Source organism: Hyla sarda, chromosome 2, assembly GCF_029499605.1.
Source record: "Hyla sarda isolate aHylSar1 chromosome 2, aHylSar1.hap1, whole genome shotgun sequence".
NCBI classification, from domain to species: Eukaryota; Metazoa; Chordata; class Amphibia; order Anura; family Hylidae; genus Hyla; species Hyla sarda.
In genome coordinates this window covers 215,607,427-215,632,560 of record NC_079190.1, presented here as the reverse complement: position 1 = coordinate 215,632,560, position 25,134 = coordinate 215,607,427, and the positions used below count along the sequence as shown (strand labels likewise).

The 25,134-nt window shown below is 39.7% G+C and overlaps 1 protein-coding gene and 1 pseudogene across 14 annotated transcripts in view; both read left to right on the top strand.

The window, feature by feature from the left end:
* Positions 1-25,134, top strand: part of MSI2 (musashi RNA binding protein 2) — a 710,736-nt gene that overhangs the window by 380,181 nt on the left and 305,421 nt on the right. The window lies entirely within an intron of this gene.
* LOC130358120 (voltage-dependent anion-selective channel protein 2-like) lies at positions 13,827-15,412 on the top strand (annotated as a pseudogene).

Sequence of the window (25,134 nt, the reverse complement as noted above, 5' to 3'; positions counted from 1 at the left end):
TTCACCTCAATTTGTCATCTAGTAAGAAAAAAATTGTTATTTTAAAGGTTTTTTTGGGGACTCTATCTAAATTAAGCTCATAATAATTGACAGGTGAATTTGTAATGGTCTCCCCTGATCTATGAGACTTAGGTTATAAGGCCAGCAGTTATATATTATCATTTTGTCTATGGCTGAAGTTGTGATCCCAAAGGCTTTTAGTCAATAAAATGCATTCCTTACATGACTTAAGTTAGATTTAAGAAAAATATCAAAATTGCTTAACACAACTACTTTTAATGTTATTCTGTTTAAGGGGTAATGCAGTGGTGGTGATGGGGGGGGGGGGGGTGAAAGCAAGCCCATCTTGAAGTTTAGAAACAATAAGCCTCAACTCCCCTCTGTGGCTCATACTGTCAACACGCAACACTGCAGCTCAGCAAATTGCTCGGCCAGGGCCCAGCATTCTTCCTGGTGCCCTGGCCAAATACATCACACTGCCACTCAGCCAATCACTAGCTGAATCACTCAGCCAATCACGAGCTGAAAAGTTGCATGCTGATCCCCAGAAGCACCCAAAAAAAATCATACTGGGGGTCATGGTAGGATACAGGAGGTGAGTAAGGTTTATTTTTTTTTTTTTACTTAATTATTTTACATACTTCAAGATGGGCTTGCTTCTAAAAAAAAATAAATAAAAAAAAAGATAAACCTTTCTGCTGCATAATCCCTTTAATACAGCTAAAATTTATGGAGCTAACACACCTTCCACAGAAGTGTCTAATGGTGACCTTTTCACATAGCTTCCCCAAGGTATTGGATATAATGTTGACTGACAGCTAGATTCAACACGTGTTCTTCCATTAAATTGTTATGCTTGGACTGACCAACAGTTGGGTTAATGTAGCATGCTGCAGCTCTGTTTTCATCTGGGCTATAATCTGTAAAGCCTTCCATAACCTTATCTGATCATACCCATACATGACACACAGAGCCAAGCATTTTTCCTTACATGTCTACCTGAGAGGACACATAAGAGACATCTGAGAGAGATTTTAAGAAGCCTATATGTTGTACAGTGAAGCAAGCAGCTGTGAATTGGAAAGCCCGAGCAGCTGTGAATGTAAAATTAGTAATTTTCTAAGAGAATTAGTCTGATAAATAATAAATGGTATATTAACAGCAGATTCTTACAAGGTCAAAGCATTTTCATTACTATTGTAAAATGGGGCGTACACAGAGTAGGGTTTGCAGATGATAGTGTACATTGAAAAGTGCTGCTGAGTGAGACCACTTGTTGTTTTTATCCACACACTGTGAGGGTGCATTCACACCATGTTTCCGAGATTTGGCATACCACAGTTCTCAGTCCAGCCACAAAACCAGATACGGGGCAAAAATTAGCCTACCGGAGTCCCTATCTGACTCCGGTTGGCACATTTAATTGAATGAGACTCGGCACTGGTCTGGCTGGGATACGGGAGCTCTCTGTTTTGAAATTTCCCAGCCGGATCTGCCAGCCGCTTCTTGGAAACGTGGTGTGAATGCACATAAAGTTATAGTCCCATATCACAGTATTCAGTAGAACATAATCATAAGTAGCATCAAAGACAGCAGTTTTCATGTATTGTATCATCTTCTTTAAAGAAAAACTCACCAAAATCTTCTTTTTCATTGCTATTGTACCTTGTGGAAATAATGTGTTAATAGTCTTTCTCTCTCTAAGACTCATATACCTCCCTCTTTATGGTATGCAAGTCAGTCTTATTGTGTATTCCTATGATACTCACATGGAGAGTTTTATTCTCAGAATACACATTTGAGACACTTCATGTAGGACATTTATCAATAGATGTACACCATTTTTCTGGTGTTTATTAGGCACCAAATTTCGCGCAGTTGCATTTGTTGCTGCTTTTTTGTGCATTCTTTTTGATAGAGAATTTTTCTAACCAGTGTATTGTTTGGGGCACCATGGAGCACTTTATGTAGTGGGCATGAAGTTATGTGCGGCAAACTGTTTTTTGCATACAACTTTTGTACAAAGCCTAGTCTTTTGCACAAATCTGCACCACCTAATGGGACACGTATAAATGTGTCAGATCCCGTAGCACAAAGCTTAAACCTAGCTCTGCAGCTCACTGGTTTCTATAATTGCTCAAGTCCTGTGCACCATTTTAGTAAATTTTGAGCAGCTGTGCAAAAAAGAAACTAAGCAAACACGGGTAAAATCTCTACTACCTCACGCTAACATTGACCACAAGACTAGCTTGCATACAATATAGAGGGAGCTGCATGATTCTGAGAAAATAAGGATTATGTGAGAAAACAGTGGGACGGAACTGAGCTGACAATTTAGAAATAAAACCATTGGTAAGAAAATGAAAGGTGTTGTACAGTGATATTTTATTAGTGGCTAGACACGGATGAAAAAAAATATATATATAAATTCTCACCTATTGCAATTTGCTACCTCTGCCTTTTTTATGGTGCCTAGTTTTCAATAGGCAAGGAGTTGTGAGTATTGGGAACTAAGCACCATCGCAATGGCAGCTGGGAATCACAGCAGGTGAGTGATTTTTATTTATTTATTTATTTTTTTACTGTTTAAGCTAGTATTAACCCCTTAAGGACTCAGCCTATTTTCACCTTAAGGACTTAGCAAATTTTTGTTTTGAATTTCGCTTTTTCCTCCTTCCTTTCTAAAAATCATAACGCTTTCAATTTTGCACCTACAGACCCATATAAGGGCTTGTTTTTGGCATCACCAATTATACTTTGCAGTAACATCACTTATTAAATAATATAACTTGTGGCGAAACACCCGAAAAATTATTTGTGGGGTGGAAAAAAATGCCATTTTGTAGCTTTTGGGGACTCCCGTTTCTACGCAGTGCAATATTTGATAAAAATTACACTTTATCTTTATTCTGTAGATCCATACGGTTACAAGGATATCCAATTTATGTAGGTTTTATTTATTTTTTTAATGCTTAAAAAAAATTATAAACTCCATGCACCAAAATTAGTATGTTTAAAATTGGCATCTTATGACCCCTATAACTTTTTTATTTTTCCGGCTACGGGTGGTATGAGGGCTCATTTTTTGTGCCGTCGTCTGTAGTTTTTATAGGTACCATTTTTGTTTTGATGGGACTTTTTGATCACTTTTTATTAATATTTTTATGGTATGTGAAGTGACCAAAAATGCACAATTTTGGATTTTGGTATGTTTTTACGTGTACCCCATCGACCATGTGGTTTAGATAACCTTATATTTTAATAGTTAGGACATTTACGCACGCGGCGGTACCACATATGATTATTTTTATTCTTTATTACATTATTTAAAAAATGGGAAAAGCGGGGTGATTTAAACTTTTAATAGGGAAAGGGTTAATGAACTTATTTTTTAGCCCCCATAGGCTAAAACATGCAATCTTCTGATTGCATATACTGATCAGTGTTCTGCCATTGCAAAGCACTGATCAGTGTAACCGGAACTCCGCTGCTCCTGCCTGCTGCACAGGCATGGAGCAGTAGATCGCCGATTGGACAACGGAGAGACAGATGAGGACCCTCCCGTCTTCCGGTAAGCTGATCGGGGCATCATGATTCTGTTGCGATAGTACCGATCAGCTCTGCTCAGCTGCCGGAATTATTTTACTTTCGTTTTATACCCCGCAATCAACTTTGATCGGCCGTGCCCGGCATTAGCCGTGGGTCCTGGCTGCCCGTGGGAACCGGGACCCACCGGGTTTAACCCATTTTCTGCTGGTGAGAATGGTTTAAACCTGGTAAACAGGACCAGGGCATACAAGTACGCCTTGAGTCCTTAAGGATCGGGGAGGCAGGACCTTTGCATATGAAAAAAAAGCAGCTAGCCAATTTGAACATGCTGCCATTTGCTTGATGGTAATAGCAAAAAAAATTAATAATTTTTAACACTATGTAACATGTTGCTTAAAGGGGTACTCCCACAATCAGACATCTTATTCCCTATCCTTTGGATATGGGATAAGATGTCATGGGTGGAGTCCCGCTGCTGGGGACTCCCACAATCTCTCCTGCAGCCCCGAGTCATCACTGCACGGAGCTAAGTTTGCTCTGTGCGTGATAACTCACGATACAGGGGCCGAAGTATTGTGACATCATGGCTCCGCCCCCTCATGACATCATGCCCCACGCCCTCAATGCAAGTCTATGGGAGGGGGCGTGATGGCCGCCACGCCCACTTCCATAGGCGTGCATTGAGGAGGCGGAGCGTGACATCACGAGGGATGGCCCCTGTATTGTGAGTCATCACGCACGGAGCAAACTTAGCTCCGTGCAGTGATGACTCAGGGGGCTGCAGGAGAGATTGTGGGAGTCCCCAGCAGCGGGACTCCACCCATGACATCAGCGGGACCCCTTCCGATCAGTCATCTTATCCCCTAGGGTGGAGTACCCCTTTAAGTTGGAAATAATTGCTCAACTCCCCCTGGTGGTGACTGCAGACAGTCATACATTTGTCATTTACCTATATATCCATGTGGAGGATTTGTTGCTCTATAGCCCCTATAGATATGTTTTTATAATTGTTTCAGCATTGTGGGCCTATTTCCATTTAAAAACAAAGCAGATTAATGTTTTAAGAATGGAAATTCACATTAATGTGCCCATATAAGTGATCCATTGTTTGCTGTTTGTTATAATTCGCATTATATCTTTTATATTGGGGAACATACTGTAGCTGCTTGAAACAATGTTTGTTCTATAAAAGGCACAGCAAAATGCATGCTTTTACTTAATCCCAAACTCCTTCCCAAAGGGATAATTTTCTTGCCCGATTGCAGTAGAAAGACACTTTAGACATCCAGATCAGGCTATATCTGCTGGCAATAATATGGGGATAACAGCATTATTAACATGATGGGTGTTCCTCAATACGAGCAATGCTTATCAATAATGGCAAACAGCAGGTTTAATTTTCAAGTTTTATTACTTCAAAGGACGGAGCTGCAAAAGGGAAAAATGTTTGAGAAAAAGTAAGGAGGATAAAATTCTAATTTAAGGAAAAAAATGTTATTTTGGATTTCCCCAATTTGTATCTGCTGTTAGCTGTATTTTCTTGTCAGTAGTGGAAATATGCTAAAGAATGCAGTTACGTATCACAATCCAGCAGGCCTGTTGAAAATAGAGGGATCTCATTCTGACCTCTGCTGGAAGTAGTGTTACCAAGAAAGCCCTTTGCTGTATATTTTATGATTATATCCTAAATGTATTTAATTATTACTCAGGCATAATATACAGTAACATAGAGTTGTGCTCCACTAGGTTCCTATGTGTTACTGTAGGTGATATTTCCAGTGCACAGGATCAGAGAGAATAATCAATCTCCAAGTGGGTCTCCCAAATGTCTTTCCTCTCTAAGATATTTTATTCCTGTATTAAAGGGGAAAATGAGAGTAGACATGATACAAACAAATTCTTTGACTTCACCTGGGTTAAAAAAAAATGTTTAAACAGGGTTTATTTCTACTCACAAACATCCATAGAATATAAGCATCACAATAAAACAACACTGTCAAAGCCCACCTCGACTTTTACAGTCGTCTTCTACTGGGGTATGACCTATAAGTTCTATCTGAGACTTTTAAGGGATTTGGAACACTGCCTTATGTTTATTTTCTACTCCCGGTAGATTTTAACCCCTTAATGACAATAGATTAGCATACCCCTTCTTTAGATTGACAGATTTCACAAATCTGTAAATCTGAAGAAGGGGTATGCTAACCCCGAAATACGTTGTTGTATACTAATAAAGCTTGAATTTATATTCACCTCCATGACTTGGTTGTGAGATCTCCTTGGATCCCTGAGCGCCTGGTTAAAGGTCATTTTTTTTCTACTATCAAGTTCACCAACAGGATCTCCCTCTGGACTCATCCTCAAGACCTGCGGGCTTGCACGGATTCCTCCACTATCACCTCAGACTGAGGTTATATGCGTATATAATATACGCTCCAGGTGAGCGGCCATTCATCAGACCCCCTACTTGTCCCCACTCTGTGGGGTTTGACTCAATATTTAGGGTAATGCACTAGGCGCCTCCTTGGGCCTTCTCTTTTTTCTTTGTTTACAAGATCACATTCAGACCATGTACTGTATGAATAACGGGGAAAAATAGATCCAGACTAATGCCCTGACATACCCAAAAGTTTCTGTAGGCTTAGTATATGCCAAGAAAGTAAAATGACAGGTAAACACCTGCATATTTTTCACAGCACTGAAAAACATGGTATTGCTAAAGTGTCTTTACTGCCATGAGTAGAGTGTATACGGTATGTATTTTAAATTTTTTTTTTACACCTGTGATGGCCAAAAATGGCATTTCTCAATCTGTAATGTGATACACTATTTTATAAGTAATTGTCAATTGTGAAATCTTCACAAAGTATGTAAGTTTCTCAGGACAATGGGGGAGATTTATCAAAACCTGTGCAGAGGAAAAGTTGCCCAGTTGCCCATGGCAAATAATCAGATCACTTCTTTCATTTTGCAGAGGCCTTGTTAAAAATGAAAGAAGTGATCTGATTGGTTGCTATGGGCAACTTTTCCACTGCATAGGTTTTGATAAATCTCCCCCAATGATTTTACAGCTTACAGCTCCTTGGTCTCTGTTTTGTCACTCAGATTTAACCGACTGAAGTTCTTTATCGCCTTAAGGACGCAGGGTTTTTCAGTTTTTGCATTTTCATTTTTTCCTCATCACCTTCTAAAAATCATAACGCTTTCAATTTGCACCTAAAATTCCATATTATGGCTTGTTTTTTGCACCACCAATTCTACTTTGTAATGACATTAGTCTTTTTAAACAAAATATCCACGGCGAAGAAGAAAAAAAATTTATTGTGTGACAAAATTGTTTGCTGTACCGGACAGTTTGAGGGCTCATTTTTTGTGCCATGATCTGAAGTTTTTATTGGTACCATGTTTGTATTGATCAGACTTTTAGATTGCTTTTTATTCATTTTTTCATGATATAAAAAGTGACCAAAAATACACTATTTTTTTGCACGTACACCATTGACTGTGCGGTTTAATTAACAATATATTTTTATAGTTCGGACATTTTCGCACACAGCGATACCGCATATGTTTATTAAAATTTCTATTTACACCGTTTTGTTGTTGTTTTTTTAATGGGAAAAGGGGGGGTGATTCTTACTTTTATTAGGGAAGTGATTAAATTATCTTAACTTTTTTTCCCACTTTTTTTTGCAGTGTTATAGCCCCCTCTAGTGGCTATAGCACTGCACATACTGATCTTATACACAGATCACACCCATGCATTAACATGGAGATGATCAGTGATATCAGTGGTTGATTGCCCAAGCCTAGATTTCAGGCTTGGAGCAATCATTCGCCGATCGGATGCGACAGAGGCAGGTAAGGCACCTTCCGCTCGTGTTCTAGCTGATCGGGACATCACGATTTGACCGCGATGGTCCTGATCAGCCTGACTGAGCTGCCGGGAGTGTATTTTTGTTACTTTCACAATCAACTTTGAATTCTACGTCTAAAGGGTTAATAGCGTGCGGCACAACATCTTTGCCGAATGCTATTAGCCCAGGGACATGGCTTTAATTAGCTATTTCTCCTTTTAACCCTTATGTAAAGTCAAGTTGGGGTCTACACCAGCCTGTTAGTGTAAAAAATAAATTTTTTTACACTAACATGCTGGTGTTGCCCCATACTTTTCATTTTCACAAGAGGTAAAAGGAAAAAAAAAAAAAAAATCTGTGAGAGCGCAACATGTACATTTGAGGCCTAAATTGGTGATTTGCATAGGGGCGGCTAATTTTACAGTGGTTCTGACATAAACGCAAAAAATAAATACCCACGTGTGACTTCATTATGGACACTACACCCCTCAAGGAACATAACAAGGGGTATAGTGAGCCTTAACACCCCACAGGTGTTTGACGAATGTTTGTTAAAGTTGGATGGAAAAATGGAAAAAAAAATGTTGGGCAAAAATGCTCGTGTTCCCCAAAATGTTTCATTTTAACAAGAGAAAATAGGAAAAAAGACCCCCAAACTTTGTATCCCCATTTCTTCTGAGTTAGAACATACACCATATGTCGATGTAAAGTGTTCTGCGGGCGCACTATAATGCTCAGAAGAGAAGGAGCGCCATTGGGCTTTTGGAGAGAATTTTTTTTGAGAATGGAAGGCCCTGTGTGTTTACAAAGTCCCCATGGTGCCAGAATAAGGAAACAACCCCCTCATGTGACCCAATTTTGGAAACTACACCCCTCACGTAATGTAATAAGTGGTACAGTGAGCATTTATGCCCCACAGGTGTCTGACAGATTTTTGGAACAGTGGTCCGTGAAAATGAAAAATTTTATTTTTCATTTGCACATCCCACTGTTCCAAATATCTGTCAAATGCCAGTGCTGTGTAAATGCTCACTGCACCCCTTAATAAATTCAGTGAGGGGTGTAGTTTCCAAAATGCACCTGAAAAAAAGAAAAAAGAGACCGACGGGGGCGCCTTGTGCGTTACCACTACAAGGGGATAGCAATGTTACCACGGTAACAGTGTGAGCACAAAAAATGCCCCTAAGTAATGGCCGCTCACCTTGAGCGAATAGATTATTCGCATATAACCCACACTGTGGGTAGCATACAGGCAGGAACAGCTGCTGAGCCTGGGTCCCAGGGAAGGGAACAATCCAATCCTGATGGGGCGAATAGTGAAGAGAGAAAACTTGACCCTTGCGATGGCGCTGCTAGTTCCAAAGAAACGTGGATGCCAGACCAGAAGTATTGTGAAAACACTGGAATGGTATATTGTATCATAAAGAAAACAATAAAATAGCAATAAAAAACAGGGATGATGCGTTTCGGGGGAGCCACCCCCTTCCTCAGATCAATATGCATGTTACAGGTACAAGTACAAGGTACAGGTACAAGTACAAGTACAAAATTGGCACCAGTATACAAAAGGGGCGGGGTCAAGCTATGACATCACATCAGCTAATCAAGAGAAGTGTAATAAATAACATCCATATAAAGTGCATGAACATATACCCGTATTGCCAGGTTATTTGATAGTAAGAGAGGTACAAATGACAATTGAAATTTCAACTATAATATTGAGAGTGTAGCGGCGTTGTCTGTACTGACATCTGGCTGCACAGCGGAGGATTCGGACAGTGCTGGAGACGGTGCCAGGGACGCGTTGCTAAGCGGGGAGAAACGGGTGATAGCTGTCAGCCAATCACAGACAAGAGATCGGTAACTTGGCAATATGGGTATATGTTTATGCACATTATATGGATGTTATTTATTACACTTCTCTTGATTAGCTGATGTGATGTCATAGCTTGGCCCCGCCCCTTTTGTATACTGTCGCCAATTTTAACAGTATTTAAACCTCACTTGTACCTGTAACATGCATACTGATCTGAGAAAGGGGGTGGCTCCCCCGATACACGTCATCCCTGTATTTTATTGCTATTTTATTGTTTTCCGGTGTTTTCACAATACATCTGGTCTGGCATCCACGTTTCTTTGGAACTAGCAGCGCCATCGTAAGGGTCAAGTTTTCTCTCTTCACTATAGATTCCAAAATGGGGGTCACATGTGTGGGGGGTTGGTCCACTGTTCTGGCACCTTAGAGAAATCCCTTTTAATAGAAGAAAAAATGATTTAACCACCATAAACCCTCTCTCAAAAATGGTACCAATGAATACTACAATTCAGGAAACAGTCAACAAACTGTCCACAAAAAAAATAAATCTTGTGATGTTCAATGCAGCAATGCAAATGCAAATCATTGTAAAAAAAAATATCACCCAACAAAAAAGTTATGTGATTCAAAAAAATACAACTTGTCACATGAGAAAATCAAGTCAGTGGAAAATAAGTTTTTGCTGCTTTTATGTCAGAGATTTATATGGAAAAAATGCTGCATCATAAAGAGGTTAATCCTTATTGTGTTTGAATGGGATGTATAACAAGCTAAAATGGTTGTGCTGCTGTTGTATCCTTGTCCTGTTGGCCCTGTAGAGTATCTTTGATCTCTTATAAGAAAACAACCTTTTTAACCTTGTAGCGTTAAAGGGTTAAGCAAAGTCTGTAATTGAAGCATTTTTCCATTTTCCATGTCTGTCCTCTGTGACTGGGACATTTAATTTATCAGCGAAAGGCATCAGCAATGGGAATATGAGTAAATAGAACTGTCGAGAACGGCAGGTCATTTTTATTTGCCTACGGTTGGTTTAATGAAGTCTTGTCTTTATAATTCATTATACCTTGAGAATACATTGGAGTTCTCCCCTAATGATGCTACTTAAACCGTTCACACTCTTGAGCGGTGTGAGATGGAAAGTGCGCAAGCACTTTGCATCACAATAACATGATTTCAAGTCACTAGACTCTATGCAATGAATTATGTTACTTTTTCTTGCACTGTCCTCTTGGCCTGTAGTAAATGATGATGTAAAATCTACTTTGATAGTGTCGTTTGTATTTTACAGTCTTTGCAAGCTTTGAACGGTTGACCTGACCAGATTTATAGGAGTAGTATATATTTAGGTTTTTAATATGTGGTAATTTGTTATCCTTACTAGGTACTTCCTATGTGCTGTCTCATAGACATGACCTTCCTGTATATTTTTCTTATTAGAAGCCTATTGTTATAACTTGAGTTCTAGACTAGAGATTTAAGAGCTTTCTTTAGATGGGAATAATACTGTATTTAAAAGGGTAGAATACGACTTCCGACATCATAATACACAATTTGTATCAGATTGGTTCCTGAGATTGGTGCAGGTCAATAATCAGTATCTACATGTCATTTCTTCATAAATAAAACATATTTCCCCCCACATTCTTTTACTTCCATTTCCCGTCCATGTGCAGTGATATATTGTTCATACTGCATTGTATAGACATTTTCATAAAAGTGGGCATCCATGCTAACTGATCACATTCATAATATCTTCCAGGTTGATCAATGTATCTCTCTGAAACACATGTGATGAATGGTGTGCTTTTTGATGAAAGTCATCCCATTCAATTTAAGGGTCCATTCACACTAGGTATTTTCCGAGCTGAATTCCACTCGGAAAATGCGATGCCGCAGCCTCCCATTGTTCTTAATGGGATTCTCTTGCACCATTCACACTAACATGGAAGGTCTGCCACAGAAATTTCTGAGCCCAGACCCCACCAAAAGAATGAACATGTTCTTTCTTATGGACGAATCGGATCTGAAATGCACTGCAGTCTATTGAGATTGGCTTGCTTGCAGACGTCCGCTTTAGACAGAATACTTTTTGGAATCCTATTCCAGACTGGTTCCGTACTGTGAATGAGCCCTGATTGTCAATGCCAGGTCTAGGTGGCTATACATTTTGCCCAATTTGTTATTTTAACTTCTGTCCTTGTATTTCAATGTGACAACCATCACAAACCAACCAAGAGAGATAAATGTGTGGTCAGTGTAAGAAATGAAAGTTTGGGCAGGACAAATCTTTTCATTGCATGAGAATTTAATCCCCAGATCTACTCAACAGGGGAGGTGAATATGTATATTAAGTAAATGTACACTGCGAGGCCATGTTCACACATTCAGGTTTTTAATTGCAGTTTTTGAATACAAAGCCAGGAAAAGGTTTGAGAAGTCTTTTCTCAGTCTTTTCTCTATATGTGACCTCCATTTATGATCTCTTTCTGGCTTTGTATGCAATAATCTGACTCCACTCCACCAAAAACCTAAATCCTAATTTTAATATTTCTACTTTGAAAACAATCAACACTCACTTGAATGTTTGTTTATGCCTCCTATGCATGTACATAATGTTTGGAAACTTTAGCCAAATAGTCATTCTGTGGTTGTAATGTGTCAGTACCTGCCTAGCGTGTTAATTTTGGTACAATCCGTAGGAACTATGTTGGTATGTGTATCCCTAGCGAATTAGCCTTGTATATATGTAAAGCACATACGCAGATTTGACACAATTTCCACAGAGTAATCCATTCAGAAGATAGAATGAGGTCACAGCAGTCATGCTTAATATATGGGTTAATGATGTTGCTGCCAGACACTGGTCATGTACTGCATGAGTATTTGGAAGGAATTCTGTCTTACAATTGTGTTATCTGTTGGAATGTTTCAGGTTTGTTTGTTTTGTCCAATTCCTGATGGTGTGAATGGTTGGCTTCAATCAATAGCCTTCACATTCATTTAATTTAATAAAACCGAAGTGGATAGGAAGCCAAGCAAAGGAGTAAATGTAATATTTTTGTCTTTTCTTCTTCTTAGCCATTTTAAATTGAAAATATATGCATATAAATGCACAGCATTCAAATAAAACCTATACAATGGGTCCAAAATAAAGAATAAGCAATAAGAAGCAATTTGTTTGTAAATAACTGTTTTAATTTGCATGTATATGTATAATATATATAATAGATCAGAAAGAAGCCAATATGTTGCAAGAGCCCATTTATTTTGGTGGGTTTGAAATGCAGCAGCTAATGCAAGGGTTTAAACGGTGACTGCCAAAGGTGATGGCAAAATTCTAAAAGCGTCATTTTACAGTTGCAACTTAGTATATTTGGTTTGTGGTAATGAAAGGGTTAATATACATATCTAATATCCTTTGAGGTCTAAGATGGTTTGGTGTTTAACACAATTACATATACTAACGTAGTTTATTATCCTGTGGTCTCACAGTTTATTATCCTATGGTGTCCACAGACATAATAACATAAAAAGGTATACCTACTTATCTAGCTCACTGCTTACCTGCCTCTGTCGGGACCTGTCAGCGCAGCCGATCACTGACTATATCTCTGTTCCATTTCAATCCTATCTGATGATAATAATGTTCTTGGTCCTAGGCACATTAAACAATATATTGTTCTTGTTTTTACTTGTGCAAAAATGGTAAGATGTAAAAAATATGTATATATATTGTATATCAATGAATATTCTTTTATAATTCTAAAAAATGTGTTTTGTAACATGGTATTCAAACTATATAACCTTTATGTCACGATGCCGGCTGGCAGGTAGTGGATCCTCTGTGCCAGAGAGGGATTGGCGAGGACCGCGCTAGTGGACCGGTTCTAAGTCACTACTGGTTTTCACCAGAGCCCGCCGCAAAGCGGGATGGTCTTGCTGCGGCGGTAGTGACCAGGTCGTATCCACTAGCAACGGGTCACCTCTCTGACTGCTGATGATAGGCGAGGTACAAGGGAGTAGACAGAAGCAAGGTCGGACGTAGCAGAAGGTCGGGGGCAGGCGGCAAGGTTCGTAGTCAGGGTGGATAGCAGAAGTTCTGGTACACAGGCTTTAGACACACAATACGCTTTCACTAGGCACAAGGGCAACAAGATCCGGCAAGGGAGTGCATGGGAGGAGGTTAGATATAGTCAGGGACCAGGTGGAAGCCAATTAAGCTAATTGGGCCAGGCACCAATCATTGGTGCACTGGCCCTTTAAGTCTCAGGGAGCTGGCGCGCACGCGCCCTAGAGAGCGGAGCCGCGCGCGCCAGCACATGACAGCAGGGGACGGGAACGGGTAAGTGACCTGGGACGCGATTCGCGAGCGGGCGCGTCCCGCTGTGCGAATCGCGTCCCCAACGGCCATGACAGTGCAGCGCTCCCGGTCAGCGGGACTGACCGGGGAGCTGCAGGGAGAAAGACGCCGTGAGCGCTCCGGGGAGGAGCGGGGACCCGGAGCGCTAGGCGTAACACTTTAGATCTTCATAAAAGAAATGAAAATATTTTGTAAGTTTTCCAGTCTTACTAGGACAGGCCACGCTTGTGCTAAGCATAGGTAAAATTCTGACCTTGGCAAATTCTCTATAGACATCTTTAGCAAAGGATATGGGTTTGGACTGGTAAAACCTGACGTGAAGACAACGTCTGCAAGCGGAGTGGAATTCAAACACTGATTCTGGGAAAGCTTGGAGACCAAATACAAAAGGGGAGAGTATGGACTGACTTTTACAGAGAAATGGAACACAGATAATACTTTGGGGACAGAAATTACCATTGAAGACCAGATTGCTAAAGGTCTTAAAGGGGTACTCCGGTGAAAACCTTATTTCTTTTAAATCAACTGGTGACAGAAAGTTAAACATATTTGTAAATTACTTCTATTAAAAAAATCTTAATCCTTCCTGTACTTATTAGCTACTGAATACTACAGAGGAAATTCTTTTCTTTTTGGAATGCTCTCTGATGACATCACGACCGCAGTTCTCTCTGCTGACGTTATTTTAATAATAATAATGCTTTATTTATTGTAGTCCTTAGTGGGATTTGAACCCAAGTCTCCAGCACTGCAAGGCAGCAGTGCTAACCACTGAGCCACCATGCTGCCCTTAGCATACATCTGCTATGCATGGTTGCTAAAATTGACAGAGATGTCAGCAGAGAGCACTGTGTTCATGATGTCATCAGTGTTCCAAAGAGAAAGGAATTTCCTCTGTAGCATTCAGCAGCTAATAAGTACTGGACGGATTAAGATTTTTTAATAGAAGTAATTTACAAATATGTTTAACTTTCTGCCACCAGTTGATTTAAAAGAAAAAAGGTTTTCACCGGAGTACCCCTTTAAGCTGACATTTGACACAACATTTTCACCAAACACAGGCAAGAAGAGTGGGAAGGTTAAAGCTGCTTACAAGCGTGAGTATGTGAACCTTGGCTGTTATGTGGACTTCGATTTTGCTGGTCCTGCCATCCATGGGTCAGTGGTCATTTGTTATGAAGGCTGGCTTGCGGGTTATCAGATGAGCTTTGATAGTTCCAAACCGAAGCAGACAAAGAATAACTTTACAGTTGGTTACAAGACAGGAGACTTCCAGCTCCATGCCAATGTCAATGATGGAGCTGAATCCGCTGGCTCTATCAGAATGTCAGTGATAAATTGGAGACTGGAGTTAACCTTGCTTGGACATCTGGAATCAACAGTACCTGCTTTGGCATTGCTGCTAAGTACCAGTTGGACTCTAATGCATCTGTCTCTGCAAAGGTGAACAATTCCAGCCTTGTTGGAGTAGGCTATACCAAGACTCTCAGGCCAGGGGTGATACTCACTCTATCTGCATTGGTAGACAGAAAGAACATAAATGCTGGTGGCTATGAACGTGGCTTAGGTCTGGAATTAAAGGCCTAAGCTTTTCTTCTTCTATTTGCAACCACCAAGGGATATCCAGGAAACGTGGCCTTACCCACATATTTTGTTTTCAAAATCATAAACCAGCAAAACATCTATTTGGCCTCCCTCTGTTCTCCCCCATCCACTTCATAGGACAGGAGCTGTATTAATGTAGAATTGCCATGCTCTCTGGATGAGCTTAGATAAATTTAAGAGTAGCTTCCCTCTTGGGATCCTACGGAGAAGCACTCCCTTACATGTTATTTATATGTGTATTTAACTATTAAGAAGTGCTTTCCACCATGGTTCACATAGGCTTCTGAAGAGAGAAAACACCAAATGTGTATATGTGTGTGCATGTTTTGTTTTTATGTTCTTTTTAACATTTGATAACACTAAATCCCACACAAGCATCAGAGCTGTAGATCTAATCATCCAGAGGGACAGCAGTTTTGAGTAAATCGCCTTTATTTCGTGAGAGTTTTTTATATTCCAAACAGGAAAAATAAATATGGAAAAACTTTTTTTTAAATGATAAGTTTTCCAGTCTCACCTGAAGACAGACAAATCCTAGAATACAATTCAAATACTGAGAATGCAATTTTCAAAGAGCAATATGCATTTGCCTCTAGGCGCTGCAGGGAAAAGGTGTCCGTTTAGTTTGGTAGTTGCTGGGCCTCTTGTTAGTATCACGGTAGTTGATGTTCCTGTCCTCTCAAATTGGTCTTAACTGACATTTATATATCTGATTCTTATATTGTTCTCCCCATCACAGAAAATGTTTCCTATTTTCTGACTAGTAGATAGTTTTTTTTCTTCCTTCTCTCAGTGAAATGATGAGACCAACATCTAGCACTGCAATTATTTTACATTTGTAAAACTACTCCACTTGGTAGTTTCCATTTTTTCAGGAATAAATCAGGTAAAAAAAGAGTTTTTTCCATGGCTTCAAAATTTCCGGAAATTATGCATCTCTGTTTGTGGCTGAAACATTTCCGCAGTTTTTATTTAAAGGGGTACTCCCGTGGAAAACTTTTTTTTTTTAAATCAACTGGTGCCAGAAAGTTAAACAGATTTGTAAGTTACTTCTATTAAAAAAATCTTAATCCTTCCAGTACTTTTTAGGGGCTATATACTACAGAGGAAATGCTTTTCTTTTTGAATTTCTCTGATGTCACGACCACAGTGCTTTCTGCTGACCTCTCTGTCCATTTTAGGAACTGTCCAGAACAGCATATGTTTGCTATGGGGATTTTCTCCTGCTCTAGACAGTTTCAAAAATGAACAGCAGAGGTCAGCAGAGAGCACTGTGGTCGTGACATCAGAGAAATCCAAAGAGAAAAGCATTTCTTCTGTAGTATACAGCCCCTAATAAGTACTGAAAGGGTTAAGATTTTTTTTATAGAAGTAATTTACAAATCTGTTTTACTTTCTAGCACCAGTTGATTTAAAAAAAAAAAAAAAAGTTTTCCACGGGAGTACCCCTTTAACCCCTTAACGACGCAGGACGTAAATGTACGTCTGTGACGTGGTACTTAACGCACCAAGACGTACATTTACGTCCTGAGCATAACCGCGGGTATCGAAGCGATGCCAGCATCATGCGCGGCAGGTCCCGGCTGTGGATCGCAGCCAGGGACCCTCCGGAAATGGCGGACACCCGCCATTAACCCCTCAGATGCCGTGATCAATACCGATCACGGCATCTGCAGCATCGCGGTCACTTAACAGGATGATCGGATCGCCCGCAGCGCTGCCGCGGCGAACCGATCATCCTGCACAGCAGACGGAGGTCCCCTCACCTGCCTCTGCTGTCTTCCGGGAGTCTTCTGCTCTGATCTGCCTTCCCACAGACCAGAGCAGAAGATGACCGATAACCCTGATCAGTGCTGTGTCCTATACATAGCACTGAACAGGATTAGCAATCTATTGATTGCTATAAATAGACCCCTATGGAGATTATTAAAGTGTAAAAAGAGTAAAAAAATTTAGTTAAAAAAATGTGAAAAACCCCCTCCCCTAATAAAAACGTAAATTGTCCCATTTTCCCTAATTTAACCCCAAAAAGTGTAAAAAAATTATTTTATATACATATTTGGTATCGCCGCGTGCGTAAATATCAGAACTATTAAAATAAAATGTAAATGATCCCGAGCGGTGAACGGCGTGAACGTAAAAAAAGAAAAAAAAAGTCCAAAATAGATGCTTTTTTATAACATTTTATTCCCAAAAAATTTATAGAAAATGTAATAAAAGTTTTGTATAAGCAAATATGGAATTAATAAAAAAAAAGTACAGATCACGGCGCAAAAAATGAGCCCTCATACCACCGCTTATACGGAAAAAGGAAAAAGTTATAGGTCTTCAAAATAGGGGGATTTTAAACTTACTAATTTGGTTAAAAAGTTTGCGCTTTTTTTTAAGCGCAACAGTAATAGAAAAGTGTATAATCATGGGTATCATTTTAATCGTATTGACCCAGAAAATAAAAAACACATGTCACTTTTACCATAAATTGTACGGCGTGAAAACAAAACCTTCCACAATTTGCAAAATTACGGTTTTCTTTTTAGTTTGTGCCATACATTTTATGGTAAAGTCAGTGATGGCATTACAGTGGACAACTGGTCGCAAAAAAAACAAGCCCTCATACTAGTCTGGATGAAAATATAAAAGAGTTATGATTTTTTGAAGGGGAGGAGGAAAAAACAAAAACGTAAAAATAAAATTGTCTGAGTCCTTAAGGTCCAAATGGGCTGAGTCCTTAAGGGGTTAAAATTATGTTTATTCTTATTGTACTGTAAATTTAAAACCCCAAAAAAGCTTTCCTACCTTCCCACAAAAATAAGTTAACAGGTAACAGGTTATCAAAAAATGCACAAAACAAAGCAATAGAAACAAGCGAGCACTCACCCGAAATTACTTTCAAATTAGAATTTATTCCAATGATGCAAACCTGCAAAGACCAACAGGACGGGTGCTGAGGAGCATATGACAAAAAATTAGGTAGGGGAGTAAGAAAGGATACAATTGTTTCACACCTGATTGGTGCTTCATCCAGCCCAAACAATTTTTAGTTTTATGCATTTTGGACTACTTACATAATGTGCAGCACCAACAATTTTGGCCTTACAGGACTATGTGCAATACTGATTGTCTAACGCAGTGTCTGAACTGTCTCTAGGGACAAGCAGTGTCAGAGCTGTTTTTTCTTGTTGATTGCATCAAAAAATCCAACTCGTCTCAGTAATCCCTAAGGCTAGTGTTGCACACATCATTTTTATTTTATTTTTTCATTAAAAGAGCCACTACTGCTGTGGCGGTTTTCTAATAAAATGCCATGTATGACACCAGCCCAATACAGCCCCCATATAGATTTTACCAGCTGCATACATTTTTTTATAGTAAAAGTCTTCCTGAATAAATGCCTCTGTTCCTTTACTGATTGCATAAATGACATGTTGTGATGCTGCTAGAAATGTGTGATTTTCTGCATTCTAGGAAATTAACATTAATGGCAATAATAAAAATAAGAATTGTTAACTCTCTGATGATTGTGATTTGCAATGACCCGTAGCAATCGTTTTCAATTGACAATAATTATTGCCATGGTAATTGAAATTAATCTAAATTGTTAATATTGTATCACCAGACAAGCTTAATTGTTGGAATTTCTGCATGTTAACTGCAAGATTTTATCAGCGTACCAATGAATGACCTCTCAAGGTGACATTGCATGATGTGATATTAAACCCTTGGGGACAGAGCCCATTTTCACCCTAAGGACGGGAGCATTTTTTGCAAATCTGACCTCTGTCACATTATGCATTAATAACTCTGGGGTCTGATTCCGAGATTGTTTTTTCGTGACATATTCTAGTCTAAGATAGTGGTAAATTTTCATCGATACTTGCATCATTTCTTGGTGAAAAATCCCCAAATTTCATGAAAATTTTGCATTTTTCTAACTTTGAAACTCTCTGCTTGTAAGGAAAATAGACATACCAAATAAATTATATATAAATTCACATATACAATATGTCCACTTTATGTTGGCATCATAAAGTTGACATGTTTTTACTTTTTGAAGATATTAGAGGGCTTCAAAATATAGCAGCAATTTTCCAATTTTTCAGGAAAATTTCAAAATAAGAATTTTTCAGGGACCAGTTCAGTTTTTAAGTGAATTTTAGGGTCTTTATGTTAGAAATGCCCCTTAATGGACCCCATTATAAAAAAAACTGCACCCCTCAAAGTATTCAAAATGACATTCAGAAAGTTTAACCCTTTAGGTGTTTCACAGGAATAGCAGAAAAGTAGAGGAGAAAATTTAAAATCTACATATTTTACACAAACATGTTCTTGTAGCCCCACTTTTTTAATTTTTTCAAGGGATGAAAGGTGAAAAAGACCCCCAAAATTTGTAACCAATTCATCTTGAGTAAGCAAATACCTCATATGTGTATGTAAAGTGCTCTGTGGGTGCACTACAGGGCTCAGAAGGGAAGGAGCGACAATGGGCTTTTGGAGAGCAAATTTTGCTGAAAAAATTTTTGGTGGGCAGTGTTTCCCAAACAGGGTGCCTCCAGTTGTTGCAAAACTCCCAGCATGCCTGGACAGTCAACGGCTGTCCGGCAATACTGGGAGTTGTTTTGTAACAGCTGGAGGCTCCATACTTGACATTTATCATTTTTATTGGGGGGGGCGGGTGTTACTGTGAAAGAATGTGTATATGTAGTGTTTTACCCTTTATTTTGTGTTAGTGTAGAGTTGTGTGGTGTTTTTAGAGTACATTCACATGGTTGGGTTCACAGTGAGTTTTCCACTGGGAGTTTGGGCTGTGGCGGGAAATTTGCCGCATCTCATGCTTGCAGCGGGAAACTTACTGTAAACCCCCACCCTTGTGAATGTTCCCTGTACATTCATACTGTACATTCATACTGGTGGTGGGGGGGGCAACCCTCCAGCTGTTGCAAAACTACAACTCCCTGCATGCACTACAACTCCCTGCATGGAACTACAACCTCCAGCATACCCAGACTGTCCAGGCATGCTGGGAGTTGTAGTTTGGCAACATCTGAGGGGCCAGATTTTGCCTAACTACAATTCCCAGCATGCCTGAACTGTCTGGGCATGCTGAGAGTCGTAGTTTGGCAGCATCTGGAGGGCCACAGTTTGGAGACCACTATACAGTGATCTCCAAACTTTGGACCTCCAGATATTGCAAAACTACAACTCCCAGCATGCTCAGACAGCCAACAGCTGTCTGGGCATGCTGGCAGTTGTAGTTTTATAACATCTGGAAGGCCACAGTGTGCGCCCACACCACCGCCTGACCTGATCGCTGCATGCCTCCTGTCGCTGCTGATCACCGCATGCCTCCTGCCACCGCTGATCTCTCCTGCCACCGCCTGCAGTTCCTTCCCGGTTCCCCCTACTCTGCCTGGACCACCATTGGTGAGCAGAGCAGAGAGCTAACCTTTGAACCCCCTGCCCCCATCTGCTATTGGGGTGCCGCGTGCAAGATCACGGGGGTCCCCAGCGGCGGGACTCACATGGTCAGGCATCTTATCCCCTATCCTTTGGATAGGGGATAAGATGTCTAAGCACCGAAGTACCCCTTTAAGGACCAGGCCAATTTTATTTTTGCTTTTTAGTTTTTTCCTCCCCGCCTTCTAAAATCCATAACTCCTTTATATTTCCATCTACAGACCCATATAAGGGCTTGCTTTTTGCGTTACCAATTTTACTTTATAATGACACCTCTCACTTTACCATAAAATGTACGGCAAACCACAAGAAAATTTTATTAGGGAGGAAATTTAAATGAAAACCACAATTTTGCGCAGGGTTTTGTTTTCACACTATACACTTTACGGTAAAAATGACAGGTGTTCTTTATTCTGTGTGTCAATACGATTAAAATGATACCCATGGCTAGATACTTTTATATTTTTGTACCGCTTAAAAAAAATCTAAAACTTCTTTTACAAAATCAATAATCTACTCAAGAAGGACTCCCTCCAGGGCCCTGGCGAATTTACTCCTGGTAGCAGCTAGAGCGGTGGCACTAGGTGCTGGAGGGACCCCTCCCTGCCGACCGTTTCGGAGTAGTACAAGGAAGTTTTGTTTATTTGCCGCATGGAGGAACTTATGGCAGATTCCTCAGACGGACAGGAGAAATATGTAGCGGTTTGGCAACCCTGGCTGACATTTGTAGATTCCCCTCTTTACAGAGCTGATGACACTCCGGCAGTGTAGGGGACCTCTTTTCTGTCATTACCTGTACATAGGTTTCTCTGGGTATGAGATGTCAGCGGAGTGGATGATGGTGATCATGGAGGTCCTTTATGGGTCTAATCACTGGCGGTGTCATGGATCAGCTGGAGCCGAAAGTAATCCCCCCCTCCCCCCCCCCTCTTTTCCATGCATTTTCTCTTCAACTACCCCCGCCATTCCCCCTCCCTCTAGATGTGATGTTAGTCTACCTACCCTCACCCCTCCTCCTTCTTGACACCTTTGTAGCAAGTGTCTCTTCTTCTTTGTCGTTTTTGTTTTTCTTTCTTTTTATTGATTACCGACTTGTCCACGTATACATACCTTGAATATTGTATTTCCTTTTGCGTATTATATGGCGGCAATGTCTACGAGGTGATACTTAATGGAGCATTATTGTACTTTATACTCTGAACCCAATATTGTTCTTGTTTTGAATGGTTTAAGTGCCTTGTACTCAATAAATGTAATTAATGCAAAAAAAAAATAAAAAATCAGTTATCTAAAATCACCTTATTTTGACCACCTATAACTTTTTCATTTTTCCATATATAGGGCGTTATGAGGGCTCATTTTTTGCACTGTCATCTGTACCTTTTATCGATACCACATTTGCATATTTCAACTTTAAGATAATTTTTTATTAAAACATTTTTTTAATAAAATGTGACAAAAAGCTGCATTTTTGGAGTTTTTAATTTTTTACTTATACGCCATTCACCGTACAGGATAATTAACATATTTTGATAGTACTGACATTTACGCACTCGGCGATACCAAATTTGTTTATAGAAAAAAATAAAAATTATGCTTTTTGGGGGTAAAATGGGAAAAATTTTCATTTTTATTCGGGGAAGGGATTTTTAACTTTTTTTTAACTTTTTTTTAACTTTTTATTTTTACATTTTTCAACTTTTATTTTACACTCTTTATGTCCCCATAAGGGACTATCTATAGCAATCCTTTGATTGCTAATACTGTGCAGTGCTATGTATAGGACACAGCACTGCTCAGTATTATCGGTGAACTTCTGCTCTGGTCGATCTCAGACCAGAGCAGAAGACCCCGGTAGACGGCTGGAGCCAGGTAAGGGGACCTCCGGCTGCCATGCTGGAGGATCGGATCCATTCAAAGTACCGCACTGGCGCAGATGCCGTGATCTGTATTGATCATGGCATCTGCGGGCTTAATGGCAGACATCCGCGCGATCATGGATGTCGGCCATTACCGGTGGGTCCCCGGCTGCTACTAGCTGCGTAAATGTAGCTACAGGACGTAAATGTACGTTCTGGTGCGGGAAGTCCCGCCAAACCAGGACGTACATTTACGTCCGTGATCGTTAAGGGGTTAATCCACTTAGGTCATCATTCAGAATTAGAGAGAGATGGGCTGAAGACCAAGCCAGCTGCTCCTCTAAACAAAATAGGACTATATGCACTGTATGTGAAAGCTTGCAGGCTCCAGAAAAAGAACACAACATATAAGAAAATATATTTGTGATTTTTGTGCACCATGAAAAGTACAATGAAAAGGTGTTACAGAACTCTTGACAAAAGCTTTGCCTCGTGCATTGGTCAGTTTAGTTAATTATTCTAGTGGAAAGTTGTTGTGTTTGGCAAGAAGAAATGCATAAATGTACCACCACTAGAAAAGGGCCTAAAAGTATAAAATGTATCTCATTATACAACCTAAATTACATTGTGTATTTGCATGATGAATGTGTCCTCATTTTGATTCTTCAGACAAATTCCTTCGAAGACACCCTATGCACCTTTAACTAGTACTTTGCTTTTAGCCAGTCTGTTGGTGCTCATGAAAATGTGATCACTTTTAGTTGCTTTAGGAAGTCTCTTGTCTGCTTTGTGTTGGGACGGGAGACAACCAGACAAGCTTCAGTGGGAACGAATAAAAGAACATTACTTTGTGAGCACAATCTTCTGTTACCAGTCACTTCTCAACAGACGTTCAATCAAAATGCTAATAGGAAAGGCAACATGGGAGCGAGGTTATTGTAATACTAATTGATAGGATAGTGGATGTGTTTTTATAAGTGCTGCCGAAGATATTTTTCTGAAATATGATTCTCGTTAATTACAAAGACCCTAAAATAAAGAACAAATGACTCATTGGCGTTATCTTTGGTAATGGTTTGTAGTCTGTGCCCAGGTTAAAACATTAAAGTAGAAAAGCTCCTTTAAATCTGTAAATGACGGTACTCTTAGTTAAACTTGTTTTTTTGCTTTGAATTATAATGAGGATTGTTCTATCTGCAGCGCTCTGAGGGAGATATCCACAGTCATTATTTTATATGCACTCAGCTTCACAATTTATGCACAAGCCATTCTGCACCTTATGTAGTCATGAAATGTCTCCTGCTCTGAGCCGATACTTAGGAGATTTTGACCATTAAGGTTTTTTATTTATACTTGTAGAGAATCAAGAAAAACATTTTCAAATATGAATATTTATTAGTGAATAAACAATGGTTCAATTAGTGACTTATACAAAATTAGTGTAAACGACACACTTCTTCATGCAGCCAATATTATAAGACCAAGGGGCCCTGATCCCACCCTTGTCTGGTGATACCTGTTTAATAATTGTAGGTCCTCTGTCTTTATGACCTGGGCCCACACGGGAACCTCCTAGCTCTCCCTTGGCTTAGTAAGGGGAAATATATAACAGATGTTACATACAGGTATAAGTTGACTGCTAGGAAACAACATTCCCATGAAACATGAAAATTATCAGTTCCTAACACTCATAATAAGCAGTATCATAGGTAACATGTGATAAATAAAACAATCAAACCCGCGGGGGTCTACCAGGGGTTATAACAAAGTATTCATCAATTGAACATATATTTACACATCCAAGTGCATAACCGGTAAGATATCAAGATATATATCCAAGTAGTTCCATAGACTTCCAAGTGAACCCAACATGTTTCGCTAGTCTGTGACACTACAGACAGCTCCTCAGGGATTACTAGGGCATTCCCTAGTAATCCCTGAGAAGCTGTCTAGTGTCACAGACTAGCGAAATGCGTTGGGTTCACTTGGATGTATATCTGTGACACTACAGACAGCTCCACTACACTTATGCAGGATAGCAGTCCTGTTTAAGGAGGGTAAACAATTCTTTCTTTTATTTTGTCACTTTTTTGTCAAACACCTGCCAGAGAAGAAAGGGCAATTAATAAACTTGAAGTCATTTCCGATGTGTCAGTATTTCTTCCTTATTTCCAAGTGATAATGTTCACTGGCTTTAAGCCTCAAGAGAGCCTTCCATCTTATTAACTTGTCTAGGAGACGCAAAGTGGGGATAGCGTGGGCCAGTGGTTGACAAGGAATAAAGATTTGTGTTGTGGAAAGCTGTAAACACTGGGGTGAACTGAAGGAAGGAAAAAAGGAATGGAGATGAGCATTTCACATTTCTGTAGCTGGCAGAATGTCCCTAAAACTTACTGTGATCACAGTGTTTCTTTTTTTTTTTGCTTTTTTTACATTAGGAACAATTGTTATATTGTTGTTTTCTGCATTTGTGAGTATTCAACAACCTACAATAAGCATCTAAAATGAATGTACAACAAAAATGTTTGACCATACCCCTAAAACAAACAAACATGTTTTGTTATAGAAAATGTTTTTGTGTTCCTACAGCCATAAATTTGTGCTTTTGGTTAATTTTCCTTGCTGTCAGTTCTC